This window comes from Pelodiscus sinensis, chromosome 1, assembly GCF_049634645.1.
Source record: "Pelodiscus sinensis isolate JC-2024 chromosome 1, ASM4963464v1, whole genome shotgun sequence".
Taxonomy (NCBI): Eukaryota; Metazoa; Chordata; order Testudines; family Trionychidae; genus Pelodiscus; species Pelodiscus sinensis.
The window spans coordinates 143,889,152-143,905,092 of NC_134711.1; the positions used below are offsets into that span (position 1 = coordinate 143,889,152).

The following is a 15,941-nucleotide window of genomic DNA, read 5'->3' on the forward strand; positions in this document are numbered from 1 at the left end:
TGGCGCCCTTGCTTGGCTTCAGGTACGTCAACTCCAGCTACCTTATTTGCATAGCTAGAATTGCGTACCTTAAGCCAACCTTCCCCCGCAGTGTAGACCTGCCCTAGGCAAAGCAGAATTATGTTCTCTAGTGTAACAACAAGTATGAAATTAAGCTCTCTTCACTTCCACACAAGACATTGTGAGAGATGTGCCGCTTTCCATAATTTTCTAAAACAATTTTACAATAGTGGGTGGATAACGAGGCTTTGTGTGCACTAGACTTCAAACAGTGTCAGCTATTGACCAGTCAACAGCTAGTTTTAGCAAAACAGCACCTCCCTCTACATTGGCAAAGAAAGCCATTTTACTGTCTTGCTAGCAAGAGCCATGTTCAAAGACGTGTTCTTACTAAAATGGTTTGATTTCCAGAACAGACTGGGTCACAAGGGGTGGGTGGGTGGGTGGGTGTGTGTGTGTGTGTGTGTGTGTGTGTGTCTATATATCAAGTGTACTGTCAGGTAAGAAACAAAAGTCTAATTGTATTAATCCCAGAAATGGGTCAATGCCTTTCACTCACTCTCTACCCTTTATAGAAGGATGTTTTAATACATGTGAAGTTATTAATTTATTTAAATTGAAAACAAGCATGTTCTTGCTTTTTAAAAAATGGATCCATAGAGACTGTGCAGCTCAGAAGATTAAAAGTACAAAGGTGAATCTTTCGGGCATAGCAGTCACCAATTCCATGATTGTTTTAAAAATATATCTATGACTTGTCCTTGCAGGATTTTAGTGGGTGAGTGGATATGATGGTTAACAGATACACAGACAAAGGTGAGTGGCAGCTGTAAACTGGAACCTCACTCCACATTGGCCCACTTTCCAGGATCATGGTCTTGAAGGTGAAACCCAGTCTAAAAGCATAATGACCTGTTGGTGTGTGGGTTTTGTTTTGTTATGAAACTTAAAGAAGTACCTTCCAACAGGTTAGAGCAAAAACTGAGCCTGAACCAAAGCCGTGGATCTGTACACACCAAACTTCTAGGAAAGCCTTGATCTTGCTTAAAATTTGCAGTTGGCCCCAACCTCTAATTAGAAACCACCAGCTTGTTTTTTTACTATATGGTAATGAAGGAAAACAAGAGAAGTTCATTTTCTAAAAAAGTCCACTGAATATCACCTTAAAAAAGAAAATCATGTTGTCTTTTGTGTTTTCTTAAGTCACTAATGATTTTTATATTTCAGACTTGCCATGGATTTAGCACCTAGGGGAAGACTTGAGTTTGAGACATTTTCAGTAAGGCAATTCCCTAATCAGTTCTGTGCAACTGATGTACTGGCCATATAGGGGACTTTCCATTGGCCACTTTCAGTCATGAGCATCTGTACAATACCAGATCAGCATGTATCCTACACAAGGGGCAATATGTACTGTAGAACACACTAGAAGCTTCCTGAGACTTCTTACATTGTGAAAGAGGAAGGATGGAAATTTCTCAAACCAGAGAGGAATAACCCTTTAAAAGACATTTTAAGCAAAATGAGAGTGTTTTGTAAACTGGGGAAACTATTAATTTAATTCTCCCTAAAGGAATGCTTTATGATAGAGGGCATAATTGCCAAGGGTCTGTGATTCATCCATAGGCATTAAAGGGACTGTGACAGAAAGAGGCAGCAAGGAGTGGGGGGGGGGGGGGGAGGAGGGGGTGCTTCCAAGTGGCAGCCCAGGTCAGCTGAGGCTCCACACAGCTCTGCCCAGGCTGCATGCGGCGTTTCAAAGTGGCAACGCCGCGTGGAGCCTTGGGTCAGCTGCTTGAGTCCCTCAATGGCCCCATGCTCCCCTTTGAAGTGTAGCAACAGCCCTGCTACACTTCAAAGGCGGAGGCGCCCTCATTGTCTAATCTAACACTCGATGCAATTTGCATCAACTATTCAATTAGCCAATTAATTGAAATTTAACATCCCTAGTCCTGGCTGGGAAACCCCGAATTGGACCCTGTCACACCAGCTCCAATGAGAAAGGTTAACTGGAGCTGGCTGAGGCAGCCCAACCTCTAACTAATAACGGGAAGTAGCTGCTGGCCTCATTAATCAGGGGGCTACATAAGATTGGCTGACAGAAAGGAAGGGGGAGAGAGAAAAGAGAAGAGCAAAGGGTTTTGGTTCTCTGCTAGCTGTGAAAACTAATGCTCCATAGGGCTACAGGTCTGAACCTCTATATAGAAAGTGGTGGCAACGGTCCCATTCAACAAAAAGCATGCTGATGACAACACAGAAGAGGACTCTGGCTGATCTATGGACACGGGTGGGGTAGAATCCTGAGGGGTCCATTTTGTCCCTGTTACACTTCGGGGCTTGTTTGGGATTGGAGCCAGCAGATGTGGCTGGTGGCTCCGATATAGAGGAAACCCTATAATGGCTTGTTAAGCACCAGGAACAGATGCAACAGTCCCACCAGGCTGAGACACCGGCCTTACCGACCTGGCAAGCAGAGCAACCACACAGCCTGCAGCGCTCACACAGGAGCAGACTGGCATACAGCAGCAATTCCAAGAAGTGGTTTGTCCCGTGGGAGGGGACGGCATCTGGCCACCGAGCTGGGAACTCTGTAAAATGAGCCTGGCGGATGATCCAGATGCCTTCCTCGCTACCTTCGAGCAGGCAGCCATGGGCGCTGGGTGGGAGAGGGCCAGTACCTGGATGCTAGTCACTAGAACTGCTGCCTGTGTCCAAATCCATAAATGGGGGAATGCGGGGGAAGGGAGGTGAGCAGCAAGGAAAAGGAATGAGTGGAGAAGGGACTGGAGACAACGGAGAAGGAAGAGGAGAAAGACCAGGGGGACTTCTGATGTCCCTGTAACAGTTCCCTTTATTCTGGTGGCATAGCACATCTCGAAGCCACTCCTTATTGCCATGCAGTGCTGCTGAGAATAGGGGCTTTTGTGTAATTTCCAAACATGTGGCACTGCATTCCCAGAAATGGGATTCTGGGGACTGGCTGAACCCCATTTAAAACTGTATCTGTTCAGCCAAGTCTGAATGGCAGACATCATCCCAGGTGCTACAAGTGAATGATACAGCCACCACTGGCAGAGCACTTGGGACAGCTGCTGCAAGTGCACACGAGCAGCTGTACAGGTGAAAGAAGCTCAGTGCTTTGTTTGGAATGCCTGTTTTGCCTAGGGCAGAATGAGAAGCTGACTTTATGGCTCTCTCACAGAGGGGGACAGGAGAGCTGGACAAAATCCTCTGGCTTTTGGGTGTATAACAAAAGTTGAGGGATGACTTTTACTGTGAAAATACACAATCCTTCCATTTCCTTCTCTCTCTTCTCTTCCCTCCTCAATTTAAGTTTTCTCCTTTAAAAAAAAATGGAACAAATAATGCTAAGAATCTTGTCTACAGCAGCCCCAATTAGGGATGTTAAATTTAGTTTAATCAACTAATTGACAGATTTTCCATCGACTAGTCGATAAGCAGGAAGCAAGCTCGGGAGCTAACCCTGCTGGGGCTCTGCTTTTTACATGTATTAAGCGCCGATATTACCATACACCTTTACAGAAAGAAAAGTTTTTCTCTCTTCAACTAGCTTCTGCAGAAAGCCCTGGCAATTAGGGACAATTTCTGGCTTCCTTTTAAACATTCTGCAGCCCCCTCTCAAACCAGAGATTCTTTGTCCCCATTTTAGAGATGGAGAAGCTTAGACTGAGAGAAGGCAGTTGACATGCCCAGCATAATGCAGACCTGAAGCTGAGATGGCACTTGTTCTACAGCATTGTACTGTACTAGCATCACAAGAGCTAAAACAGAGGTTGTACTTTCACTTTTCTAAACTCATTTTCATGCAGAAATAACTGTCAGGTTGCCAGACTGCAAAATAAATATTTGGCTTGCACAGCCCCCGGCATACAAAAAATGCAACCTTTCAACTCCCATTGGTAACAAAGGAACACACCTGCCAGCTGGAGACAGAACCCTGTACCCCTCCCCCATTCAGGGAGACATAAACAGTTTAGCAGACTTCTGAAGTAGGGATGTTAAATATCAGTTAACTGAATAATCAGTTAACCTCATGAATTGTTATCGGTTAGTTGAGTATTCTGTTGTCCCCAGGGCCTGTATCAGAGGCAGCAGTGTGGGGTGCCAGGCGGAAACTGGTCTGCGAGGGGAGCCAGTTGAAAAACCAGCTCCCCTCGTGGACTGCCTGCCTGCCGCCCTGCCCTGCTGCCTCTGGTACAGAGGCAGCAGCGGGAGGTGGCAGCAGCCCTGTCTAGGGAAAATCTGAACTCCCAGACCTGGCGCAAACTGGAACTGAGCTAGGCTGCCAGCCCACCTAATACACTTTGAATGCAGAGCCACAGCAAGGGTAGGTCCCGGACCATTTGCAAGCCAGAATTAAGTCGGGCTGCTGATCAACCTGCTAAAATAATTTACTGGGGGGGCGGGGGGAGGAGGAAGAATGCATGTAGTCTATAGCATTAACCTATACGCTTTTGCTTATCGGTTAATTGACTACACTTTTACATCCCTACTCTGAAGTCAGCACATTTTCCATAGTCCCATGTTGCATGGAACACTCAGAAGCAACAGATTAAAAAAAACACCAGAGAGAGAGATGAGAAAGCATAGTCAAGGTCTGATTCTAGAGCCACTTGATCCAGCAAATTCCAAGTTAAAGCATCAAATCTGATTCAAAATCCAGGATTGTGGATTCATTATCAATATTATTGGATTCATTTGTAATCAGTGACTGAGAATTCCTCTCCTCTTTAGAATTTAAATTTAAAAATCAGTCTGTGTGTGTGACCTCAAACTGGGATAAGTGCAGAAATTAATAATGAAAGGCAGACAAAGCCTCATTGGCTGTATACATACACAGAGTACCACTGAAATGCGAACGAAAGCATGGGAAAGAAGGGCACCGGTGGGGAAAGCACTAGACAATGACAATAGGACAAACACCTGTCCTTTAAAATGTCGGTGACATGCCGAATGTCTTTGTAGGAGACAGGAATTTGACGGTGAAAGTATCACTTGAAAAAAATATCCACAGCAAAGTGCATGGGGCTCAAATTAGCTACATTTTTTGGGTACACTCACTGCAAGTTTGGGACTCATCTATGGTTATTGACCAGGACTTACAACCACAGCTAGAGAAAGCATGCAGGACAAATACTTTAGACGAGGGAATGGCAGACTGAAAGTCTAGGAATTCTAAGTTCATTTTTATACCCCTTAACCAATCCCTCAGACAACCTTAATGGAGGGGTGTGAAGAAGAGACTTTCCGAGGTGGGGTTGGGACATGGCCATGTTTTAGGGTATAGGGAAAATGTGTGTGGGAAGGGGCAGGCAGGCACTCTTACAGAATCCTCCACTTAATAGAAAAAAACCCACAGCTTTTAAAAAACTTTAAAAGTGGTAAAAAAATATTTCAGTAACATATAATTATCCTGTGGCACTCACTGCTGCAGGATATTGTTGAAGCAAATAGCTTAGTAAAATTGTAATGAAGGATTAACTAATTGTATGAAAGGACATTTGTAGTTATGCTAGCGAGGATGGCAAAAATTACAGGAGCCATAAGTCTTCACGTCTTAGGATGAAAACTGATCAGCAATCAGGAAGAATACAGAGTATAGGGTTGCACAACTACTCAGCAGCACTGTAGGTTTCTTTGGCCTCCTCCTTTGTAACATGACATTTGTGTCTGTGAAAGGCAGGGCATCTGTAGTCCAGGGTCATTGGTCTGCTCTGGTAAGACAAGGAGAAAACTGCAGAATTGATTTGCTCTAGTACAAGAGTCCTGACTGTTTGGATCATTGGTCTATTTTGGTCTTACAATTCCTATGTTTCTATATTACAAAGAGAAGGGGAAAGCAATGCTCAAGTCTCATCCAGCATGTGAGATTTAAAATAAAGAAGCTGGCAGGAATTGCTAAACTAGGAACATTACCCAAAAGCCACTTGGCATTGTCATCCGAGAGCTGGATACAGTTTAAGCTTGATACCCAAAATAGCATTTCTATACATAATAATGACACAATTATAAGGTCTGATATCTCACATCCTACCGGGGCTAGAAACAAAAGCCTTATACACTAATAGGAATGAGTAAGCCACTGTTCATCTCACTTGTATAAAACAACTGATTTTACACCTAGTGAGTTATGAGATCTAAGACCTCAAGTATGAGTATCACCTAGCCTAGGCCTCAGGGTACAATAATTTTGAAAAGGGGGGGGGGGGGGATAAAATATAGTTTTAGCGATAGCATTACTGAAACAGCTCAGATGTTGGACTGTCAGAATAAATCAAAGGGAAGATGAATTAGCAGGCAGAGTGCACGTTACAATTTATTGCCATTGTATGTGTACCTAAACACACAATTCTCGAGTTGTCTTCCTTCCTCAGAATTTACCAAGCAACTGTATATACACACAATGTCATTGAAATGCAGCCACTGATGAAGAACAGATATGTGTTACATGAGTGCAGGGGGAAAAAAAGTTATTTTTAAAGCCATTTGTACAACAAAAGAAGATTCTGATCTAGGATCCTGTGTGCTAATTTCAGGCTGTGGCATTTTTCTTCTGACCAATCTAACTACTGAAGGAAGGGTTTACTACAAACCCGAGAAGATGTCAGGAAACCTCTCTCAAGTCATTGTGAAGTTTAACAAATGATTTAGCCTATTCAAACGACTGGAGAGTCACCCATTAAAAAAAAATGCATGTTAAAGTTTCACACTGTAAAATGGTTGGGACAAAAGGAAAATGCTCCCCCCATCCCTGCCACAAGCGAGGAGTATAGAGCAACAGATGTGGTGGTGGGTAGTACTGTTCAGAATGAGGGGGTTGAGTAATTCTCCAAGGGGACTAATGGGGTAGGGGGGCTGCTCAAAGTGGCATCATCTCCTTAGCCTACAGTAGCGCACTAACCAAATCAAAGTCAGGGAGGTCAGCATTAAATTGTACCTGTTCCCCAATCATACTCTGAAGCCCAACCCCCATCATGAAAGTAGCCCAGAAGGCCACAGAACTAGTGCTTTGAGAAGAGCTAGAAAAAAAGTAGGGAGAGACAGGTCCACTGCTCACATGGCCAAGGAACCAAGAATTGAGCAGACAGGTTGGGCTTGAAGGGCTCAAACTTCTCAGTTACAGCAGAGCAGACTATGGTCCCTGTTACTGTCTCTCCAGAGTTTTCTATTCACGTTTTTAAAAGTATAATGGCGTCCCCTTAAAAATAATTGGTTGGGGGTGATGGGGTATATTCCTTAACCTTAATACAGTAGGCCCCACATGTGCTAGATAATATTACAATAATATAGGTAAGTGCTCTAATATATACCAGCTTTCAATGGGCTGCTTTGCAGCCCAGAACAACCAAAGTACATAGCAGTCCAGCCACGCTTCAAACGGTCTCCCTTACCCCCATGTGTAGAGACCTGCATGGATACAGAATTGGTATCCGCAGCTGCAAAAATGATCTGCAGATATCTGCATCTATGTCCGCGTATGTGAATACCTGTGGATATAAAGTAGATATCCGCAATTTTGCAGGGTTCTAGATACAAATCTGTATCTGTTATCAACATGCATATACGCAAAAATGAACCGCGGATATCTGCACCCACATCATGGATGCGGATACCCATGGATATAATGGAGATATCAGCATATTTGCAGGGTTCTACCTATGTACAAGCTATGCAGGCACGGGGACTCAGGTATACTGCCCAGAGATATTTCTCTGGAGCCAGCTAAGCTGGCTTTGCAGCCACATCGTCACAGAAGCCACATCAAGGCGCCAAAATATAGTCTACACTAATTCCATAACATTAAGGTTCACTTTTAAGAAGGAAAAGAGAGTTTGAGATGGGAATTGGCCAAGATTTTAAAATCTGAGTTCTTGTTAGGCACTTTAATCTGCACTTATGGAATTGAGTAAAAATGACTTGATTTTCGGAAGAACTGAGCTCCCCCAGCTCCTCATTCCCTCTGAGTGTCAGGCTACATTTATTTTGGTCTCCTAGCAAGCACTTAGATGTCTAAACTGAGCTTAGGCCATAAATACACAAGAGTTATGCTTGCTGAATTAATACTGCCAGTGCTATCTTAGTTCTCAGAATGTCCTGATTTCTGGACAAAGAACATGGGACCACAAAGGTGCTTCTGTCTTGGGATAAGGTGCCTACATCCTAGTTTTGTGATCCACAAAACTGCTCCTGAACACTGCAAAAACTCATTTGTGTCTAAGTTTTTCAAAGCAACATTTCTATCTCAGTATCAATGTTCCTGCTTGCCTCTGGGCATGCACACTGCTACCTCTCTCAAGGTGCCTGGATGTCATGTCTCACCTAAACCCCAAAGCAATTCACAAGTCAGGGGAAGACAAGCATTCAGTCACCTAAGTGACATGTGAGACACAATCCAGAAGGAAGTTGTGAGGGCAGCAGCAAAAACCACCTTACGATTTTTAATCCATCACTGCAGCACTTGCCTACAATTCTTCCGTCTCTGCCAGCAGGGAAGAAAGGTTTTTAAGATGAGTCTTCCCCTTCTCAAGAGAGTGTTCTAACCACTGGGATCCGGTCTCCCACCTCAATGTGCTAATCACTGGCCTACAGACACATTCTCCTTTTCTTTCTCTCTCTAGTCCAATGACTATGTAAGTATTTATTCACAATGGAACAGTCTGAGAGACAGCACATATAGGAATGACTCTGGAGTCCAGTCTTTAGGGGAAGTTTGAAGTTTCAATGTTCAAATGTTTGGAGTTTTACCCACCTACACACAAAAATGGTTTGTTTTTACCCTCTCTTAAATCCAAAGCACTAGATGGGATTTTGCTCAAAATGTATTAAAACAAACAAAAAAAACTTCTAAGAATTTCAGCCCAAAGGTAAAGTCTCCCCCCCCTTTCCCCCCCCCCACAAAACCATAAGAAAACAATGCATTAGAGTAATTTATATCAGTACACCAATGCTGATAGAAGGGAAATGCTTGCACTAATGTAACACCCCGTGTTAAGCTGGCAAGCAGATCAACTGACCAGTCAAGTTACTTATTATTGGACCACCTTCAAATATTCCAGCAAGAACGCCCTGATGTAGGCCCGACCTAGCTTTTTGATTGCCAGCTGTTAGCAAGCCTACTTAAAAGCCTTGATCATTTACTTTACCATTTACTAATGCTACCTGTTGGGGGAAAAATGCAAACTAGTTGAAAGTTGAACCTACTGATTGGCTAGAAACTTCTAGAACCAATATTGTATGTATCAATATCCTTAGGCCTATACCAGGTCATCACTGTCCATGGCAACTTACAAACCACATTGAACAAGATAAAGTTCCTGCTCCAAGAGCCTACAATCTAAACTAACTAGATGATCATGTAGAAATTAACTCAGAAGGAAGTGGGGGAGGGAGAAACGGCCATTAAACCTTTCCCCCCAGCACAAACAGAAAGAAGCACAGTCATTAAGCTACTTGAAGGCCTATCACCTACCTAGAAAAAGTGGATTAAAAAATGTCTCTCTTTTATAGTTGCCGTGTTTGATTTCAATTTTTTTCTTTTGTAACTGTTCTTGTGTAATATTCACATTTAAATGCTAACCTAACCTAGTCTTTTTTATTCACTTCATTTTCTTGTTTTGCATTTTTGTGAGCTAAAACAACTCAGTTAAGTAACTTGGTATTGCATACATAATTTGCAAAATTATCAGTTTTGGGTGCTTAACTTGAGAGAATTCAGGTCTTGTTTTCAAAAGCACTGGGCAGCTGGAAGCCAGCAGAAGTCAATAAGAACTATAGCAGCTCAGCCTTTCTGAAAAAATTAGGCCCCATCCATGAAAGGATTTAGGCATTGCAACACTGAGGCTGTGTCTAGACTACATGCCTCTGTCGTCAGAGGCATGTAGATTAGACACATAGGCAAAGGCAAATGAAGCCGAGATTTAAATAATCGCGGCTTCGTTTAAATTTACATGGCTGCCGCGCTGAGCCGACAAACAGCTGATCAGCTGTTTGTCCGCTCAGCGCGCTAGTCTGGACGCTCCCCTGCCGACATCAAAGCCCTTTGTCGGCAGCCCCGTTATTCCTCGTGGGATGAGGTTTACCGGGGCTGCCGACAAAGGGCTTTGATGTCGGCAGGGGAGCGTCCAGACTAGCGCGCTGAGCGGACAAACAGCTGATCAGCTGTTTGTCGGCTCAGCGCGGCAGCCATGTAAATTTAAATGAAGCCGCGATCATTTAAATCGCGGCTTCATTTGCCTTTGCCAAAACAACAAATCTACATGGCTCCGTCGACGGAGCCATGTAGTTTAGACGTACCGAGTGTCATGGTGTCTAATTTTTAAGCAACAAGAAAAAAAAAAAAATCACAAGATCCACACACAGATCAACAAAGTTAAGCTATGTACCCAGGCTCTCTATACAGTGAATGTGGAGACAGGCACTACACAATGGGATCCATAAAAACCAGGATGCTAGGTGCAGAGCTGCCTATACTAGCTAAATGGGAGATGCTGATGATAGGGGTGTGTGCTATGCCTGCCCTTCTCTGAGATAGGTCCCGAGGTCCAGGCTGCAGGGAGGTGCCTATCTGTGTTTGTGATCCATGCATGGGAACCTGCTACCTGCAGTCAGATGCCTAAGTCAACTGAGCTGTTTGTTACAGGAATGAGTTAGACACCTGCCTCGCTCCACACAACACAGCTGCAAGATAAGGTGGTAGGGTGCTTGTAACTTTTACTCTAATGCAGTGGTCACCAACACAGTGCCCGCGGGCGCCATGACGCCCGCGGGGGCATTTGTGTGCGCCCGCCAAGTGCTCGGGGCTGGCCTGGCCCCGGGCACGTGACGCATGCATGGTGCCGGAGCCGGTCTCGGGCGCATGGCGAGCGCCGGCCCCGGGAGCGCTGCGGATTGGCCGCCCGCGCTCTGGGCATGCAAAGCTTGGAAGGGGGGATGCCGGCCCCGGGCACGCGGTGCTGGGGGAGGGGAGGCGCGCCGGCCCCAGGTGCACGGCGCTTGGGGGGACCCCACCCCCAGTCACGCAAGTGTCCCCGCCCTCTGGCGCCCAGCAGGCGAACGGCCACGCCCCCTGGTGCCCGGCAACCTCTAATGATTGAGGACCACTGGTCTAATGCTTAGCACACTCACCTTGGATGTGGGAGGCCCTGGTTCAAACCCCTGCCACCCAACACACAGACACGCCAAGAGAGATAGGACTTGAACAAGGACCTCCCTAATCTCAGGAAAGGTGCTCGGTGCTATGAGATTTTCTGGCATGGGGCTCCCACAGTGTCCCCTCGTGAAGCTGTTCCATTGTGGAACAATAATAAAGAGTGATTGGAGACCCAGGGTCTTCCACCTCCCACATGGGAGCCCTGACCACTATACTACAGAATAATTCGCCAGAGTCAGAAATGTCTGCAGTCATTGGCTCAGAGAAAGAGAGAATGGCTCTACACTCTATTGGTCTGGGCACCCATGTGGGAGGTGGAAGACCCCAGGTCTCCAATCACACTTTCATTATTTATCTGCAGTGGAACAGATTTGACAGGAGAGACTGAAGAAGCCCTACACCAGTACATCCCATGGTCCAATGCTCAGAGCATCTCTCCTGAGGGAGACGCCTATTCAAATCCTCTCTCCTCTTTTAGCAGAGGACTAAAAGTTGTAAGGTGGACAGCAGTGCTACCATCCCTTTCTCCAGACTGTTTCTGAATGGACACCAGTAGAGAGCCTCTGAGCATGCATACAGATCAAGCCCTAGAGGCAATTTAAGCAACTAAGTGTCTGTCTTCTCCTGTTTTATGAAACACTTGGATGTTCAGGTGGAGATAGGTGCCAGGACACCAGAGAGAAGGCACCAATGCGTGGGCCCAGAGACAGAAACATAGGCTCCTAGGGAACTTTTTCCCTGAAAACTTAAGCAATAAGCGAGTTTAGACACCTACAAGGTTCAGCAACAGTTTTGTAGCTCATGGGGGAGCCAAAACTGGAATTTAGGCACATATGTACTTTAAGGACCACTCTCAAAGTGCCTCAAATTAGTCATCCAGTGTTGCTAGCCACTATGGAAAAAAGGTACCCGGTGAGTGCGGGAGTGTCAGAGCAAAGAATAAAGACTCCTTGATTCCAGCTCTCATCAGTAGGCAGCATTCCCATCCTATATGCTAGTTTGGACTGCAAAATGAAAGTGGACAGCTGCTTGAGATCAAAACACATAGCAGAAATGACCACATCTTAAAGAATTCCAGTATGATCAGGTCCTACAGGTACCGCATAAATCCTGGGTCCAAAAAAGTCAATGACAAAAACTCAATGACATCAGTAGGGTCAGAATTTTACCAACTGGCTAATGCTTGGGCTGGATATTGTGGTGCTCTGCTGTGAAGGTGTACTTTAGAATAATGCTCAAAGAAACTCACTAGAGCGTGGAGTAAGAGGCACCAACAAAGTGACTTGAACGAACACAAACATTAAGAATTTTTATGGGACCAGAATGAGGATCAACAGGCTTGGATTCTCTTTCCTGTTTTGCCACTGAAACACTGTGGGATCTTAGACCTGTTCTTTCCCATATCTGTACATCAGTTTCCCTAGACAAAAATTCCTGATAGCAGCAAATCCATAGTCTCCTGGGTTGGTGGCTAAGATGAGGCTTTTTCTCTTAGAACTTCACAATCCACCACTTTGGAGTATGGACATCTCATTCATTCATGTACAGTCATCACAGATGGCAACGAAATGAGAGGCTTGCTGTTCACATCCAAAAAAAGCATGCACAAGAGAGATCATACATTGGAAACAAAGCTAGCCCTGTTTCAGTTGAATATTCATTGTTAAAGTGACCCCAGAAGAGTTAACATGCAGCCTCATATAAGAAGCAGAGTCGTCATCTTAAGTACTGCTCCATGTAATGGAGGATAATCAATATATGGCTTTCCTAGGAGTATAGGGTGTAGTGCATGCTTCCCACTTTCTGAAGAATGGGGTCTTATCACAGGTTATATAGGCTTAGATTAATTATGTTTCAACATTTGTAACATGTGGCTGTGATCAGTTCTATATATCCCACATCCTACTCAATTTTATATTTTCCTTATTCATTTAAAATGCTGGGCGGTGTTCTCTAAAAACCCAAACCACTGAACCGAAACATGAGCCCAAAGGAACGCTGTGGCATTTAAAATCCAAACCTTAACTATGAAACGAGCACATTCTTCATTTAAATCTTATCCACCCCCTTAATGCCCCTCAACTCCCTATTCCCGGGGCATCTTGAAACCCAGAGCTGTAGCTCAGTTTTGCAGCTTAAGCCATTCTCCAGAAGAGCGGCTGGAAATAAAGTTTAACACATCTCAACTGCCCTGCTGCAGCTGTGCATTTCAAGGCTGCTTCTAGACAATGAGTTCTTGGGCCAGAAAGAGAGACAACCCTGGAATTCCTGCTTGCCCTAGGAAGCAGCAGCAGCCTTTCCCCTGGGGCAGTCATTCTTCCCGCACACCCTGCCGCCCAGAGGCATCTAAAGAGTAATCCCTGGGACAAGCGTGCAGGATCCTGACTGGGTCTGGAGAAACCCTCCAGGGCCACGAGCCCTCCACCCGCAGGGAGGAAAGCCCCCCGCAGAAGCGCTAAGGATGCGCTCAAACCAATCCCTCCTCGCCACCCCCCTTGTATTTCAAACTCCTAACAATTCACCATTCAAGGACCCGAAGTTGACCTGACAGAGCCATGGCGGAGGAGGAGGGGGAGGGAAAGGGGAGCCAGGGCCGTGGGCGAGGAGAAGGGGCTCGCAGCGAGCTGGGGCAGGGGAGCAGCAGCCGGTACTCACACATGGAAGTGCAGACGCAGGAGGTAGTGGTGCCGCTCAGACATCAGCTAGGAGGAGGGTCCCCTTCACGCAGGCAGCAACAAAGAGGCCCACTCCAGCCCCCTCCCCCAGCAGCTGCCGCCGCTGCAGAGCCTGGGCTCCCTCCCCAGCCCTGGCAGCAGGCTCCGGGTTAGCCGCGTGCCACGGGCGGGCAGCCTGGCCCCGGCTCCCCACGCGGCCCCAGCCCCGCCGGGAGACTCGCCTAGCACCTCCCCACCCTGCCAGCACCCACCAGGGCCGACCGGGCGGGTGCAGCCACCTGCTCAGCTGGGCCAAGCTGCGGGGCGGGGGTCAGCAGCTCCCCCGGGGGGGGGGGGGAGAGAGGGAGGGGGCGGGAGGACCTAGCCCAGTCCCCCCCCACGCCTCTCCACCTTTCCCCGCGCTCGCCTGCTCCCTCGCCCCCTCAGCGGCGGCGGCTGCTCCCCAGGAGAGACGTGGCAGTGAGGGCTGATGCTCTCATCAGAGGGCGACAGCAGCGGCAACCAGCCCAGGAAGGGAAAGGGGGGGTGGCCAGAGAGAGGAGCCATGTTGGTAGTGGCAAAGCCTGCTGTGGGCGCCCCCTCACGCACGGGCCTTTGATGCTCGCTCTGTTCTTGGAGGGGCCTGGAAAGCTACCGCAGGAGCTCGGCTGTCATTGGGGAGAGGCAGTATCCCAGCCCCCCTCTTGTGAAGAGCCTCCCAAAGGCCGGCAGCTGCTCTCTGGGAACTGAGAGCCGGAGTCTGCTTTATAAAAACAAACCAAAAGTTTGTGTTCTTCAATCTCTGCCCAGACCCCCTCCAGCCACTCACCCAGGACTGGCTTTCCGGGTCTGCAAAAACCTGACAGGTGTGGGCCAAGCAGCACCAGGCACCATAATTCCTTCCGAGATTGGTTTACAAATCATAAGATTTAAAAACAATAATCCATGCTGGGTTCTTTTTCTTTGCCTGCTGCTTTTAGAGCCTTCAGGTCACGTTCCCAAGTTTTTCTCTGCAACCATGAAGGCTAGACACTTGTTTTTAAAAGAAAGCTGAGATTCTTGTGTGGTTCTGTGACTCTGCAAGCTGGAGGTTTAAGAAATACTCCAAATATCCTGATAATTGTGGTGCCATTGTGAGAACTGGCAATATTAAAACCAATTTACAGGTCCCTCAATTTTTAGTACTCTTGTTTCCAAACGTTTGGATTGGTGACCTGTCTCACAGAGCAAATCTCAGAGTTTGACATCTCCCCCCCACATAAATTAAAAATGGAGGGTCTCATTTAATGGGGATGGTCAGTTCAATACACCTGACAGATCGCAACCCCCGCATCACCATCTTGTGATCCCATTTGAGAAATCCTGTTTTAGGAGGATGGCAGACAATTTCATGGCTGGAGGATGGGATAGTGCTGCTGTCCAAGATATAGCTGGCTGGTGTGGACTCCCTCTCACCTGGCTGCTTGCTCCTAGGCCCCTCCGTTAGCCTAAGAGGAGGAATCACTAGACCCAGAACTCCAGTGAATGTGGGGGACAACAAATAAGAAAATAGGGTCATCCATGTGCAGATTTTTTCCATCCGTGTGCAGAATAAATGTTTTTATGTGCACTGAGACGTATGAATGTGCACCACTAGTAGAAACAAAAAAACTAGCTGTGGGTGCTCTGCTAATCAGCTGGGCAGCCTTTGAATCGCTGGTGTGGCCACACAAGCGCACAGCTTACAGGGAACACTGTAAAGTTCCAGGGTCAAAAACAGGATGCTAGAGGGGGACACCAAGCAGAGAACCCCAGACAGCGCCCACTGCTCCTTGAAGGTGTCTAGGCAGCCCAGAGGAATTTTACCTGGAGACATGAGCTAATGGAGAAGTGGAAATAGGCCTCACACTCGCAAAGCACCGCCCCACCTAGCATCCTCTTCCTGATCTGGGGGATGTGACCAATGCCAGGAAGAGGTGATGAGGCAGTCTCATGACTTCCTGGGGTCTTGAATGGGGTATGTGTAAATTAGGGATGTGAAAGTGTATACATGTGAGCCTGGACACATCGGATAACCTTCACGGTTACATGCAACCTCCTCCCCCCCCCCCACTTTCTGCCTCTTTATCCACTCCCTC

General features: G+C 46.6%; 1 protein-coding gene across 4 annotated transcripts in view; it reads right to left on the bottom strand.

Annotated features, from left to right (window-relative positions):
- The window catches only part of TMEM39A (transmembrane protein 39A), a 42,426-nt gene that overhangs the window by 10,598 nt on the left and 15,887 nt on the right, over nucleotides 1–15,941 (bottom strand). The window contains exon 1 of one of the 4 annotated variants that reach the window (XM_006132873.2): nucleotides 13,826–14,300. The exons of 1 other annotated variant lie outside the window; for it this stretch is intronic. The gene's annotated coding sequence lies outside the window, so the exon portion shown is untranslated. Of the gene's footprint in view, nucleotides 1–13,825; nucleotides 14,301–15,941 lie in introns of those variants that run through there. 2 more of the 4 variants (XM_075905843.1, XM_006132871.2) reach the window with 2 other exon arrangements.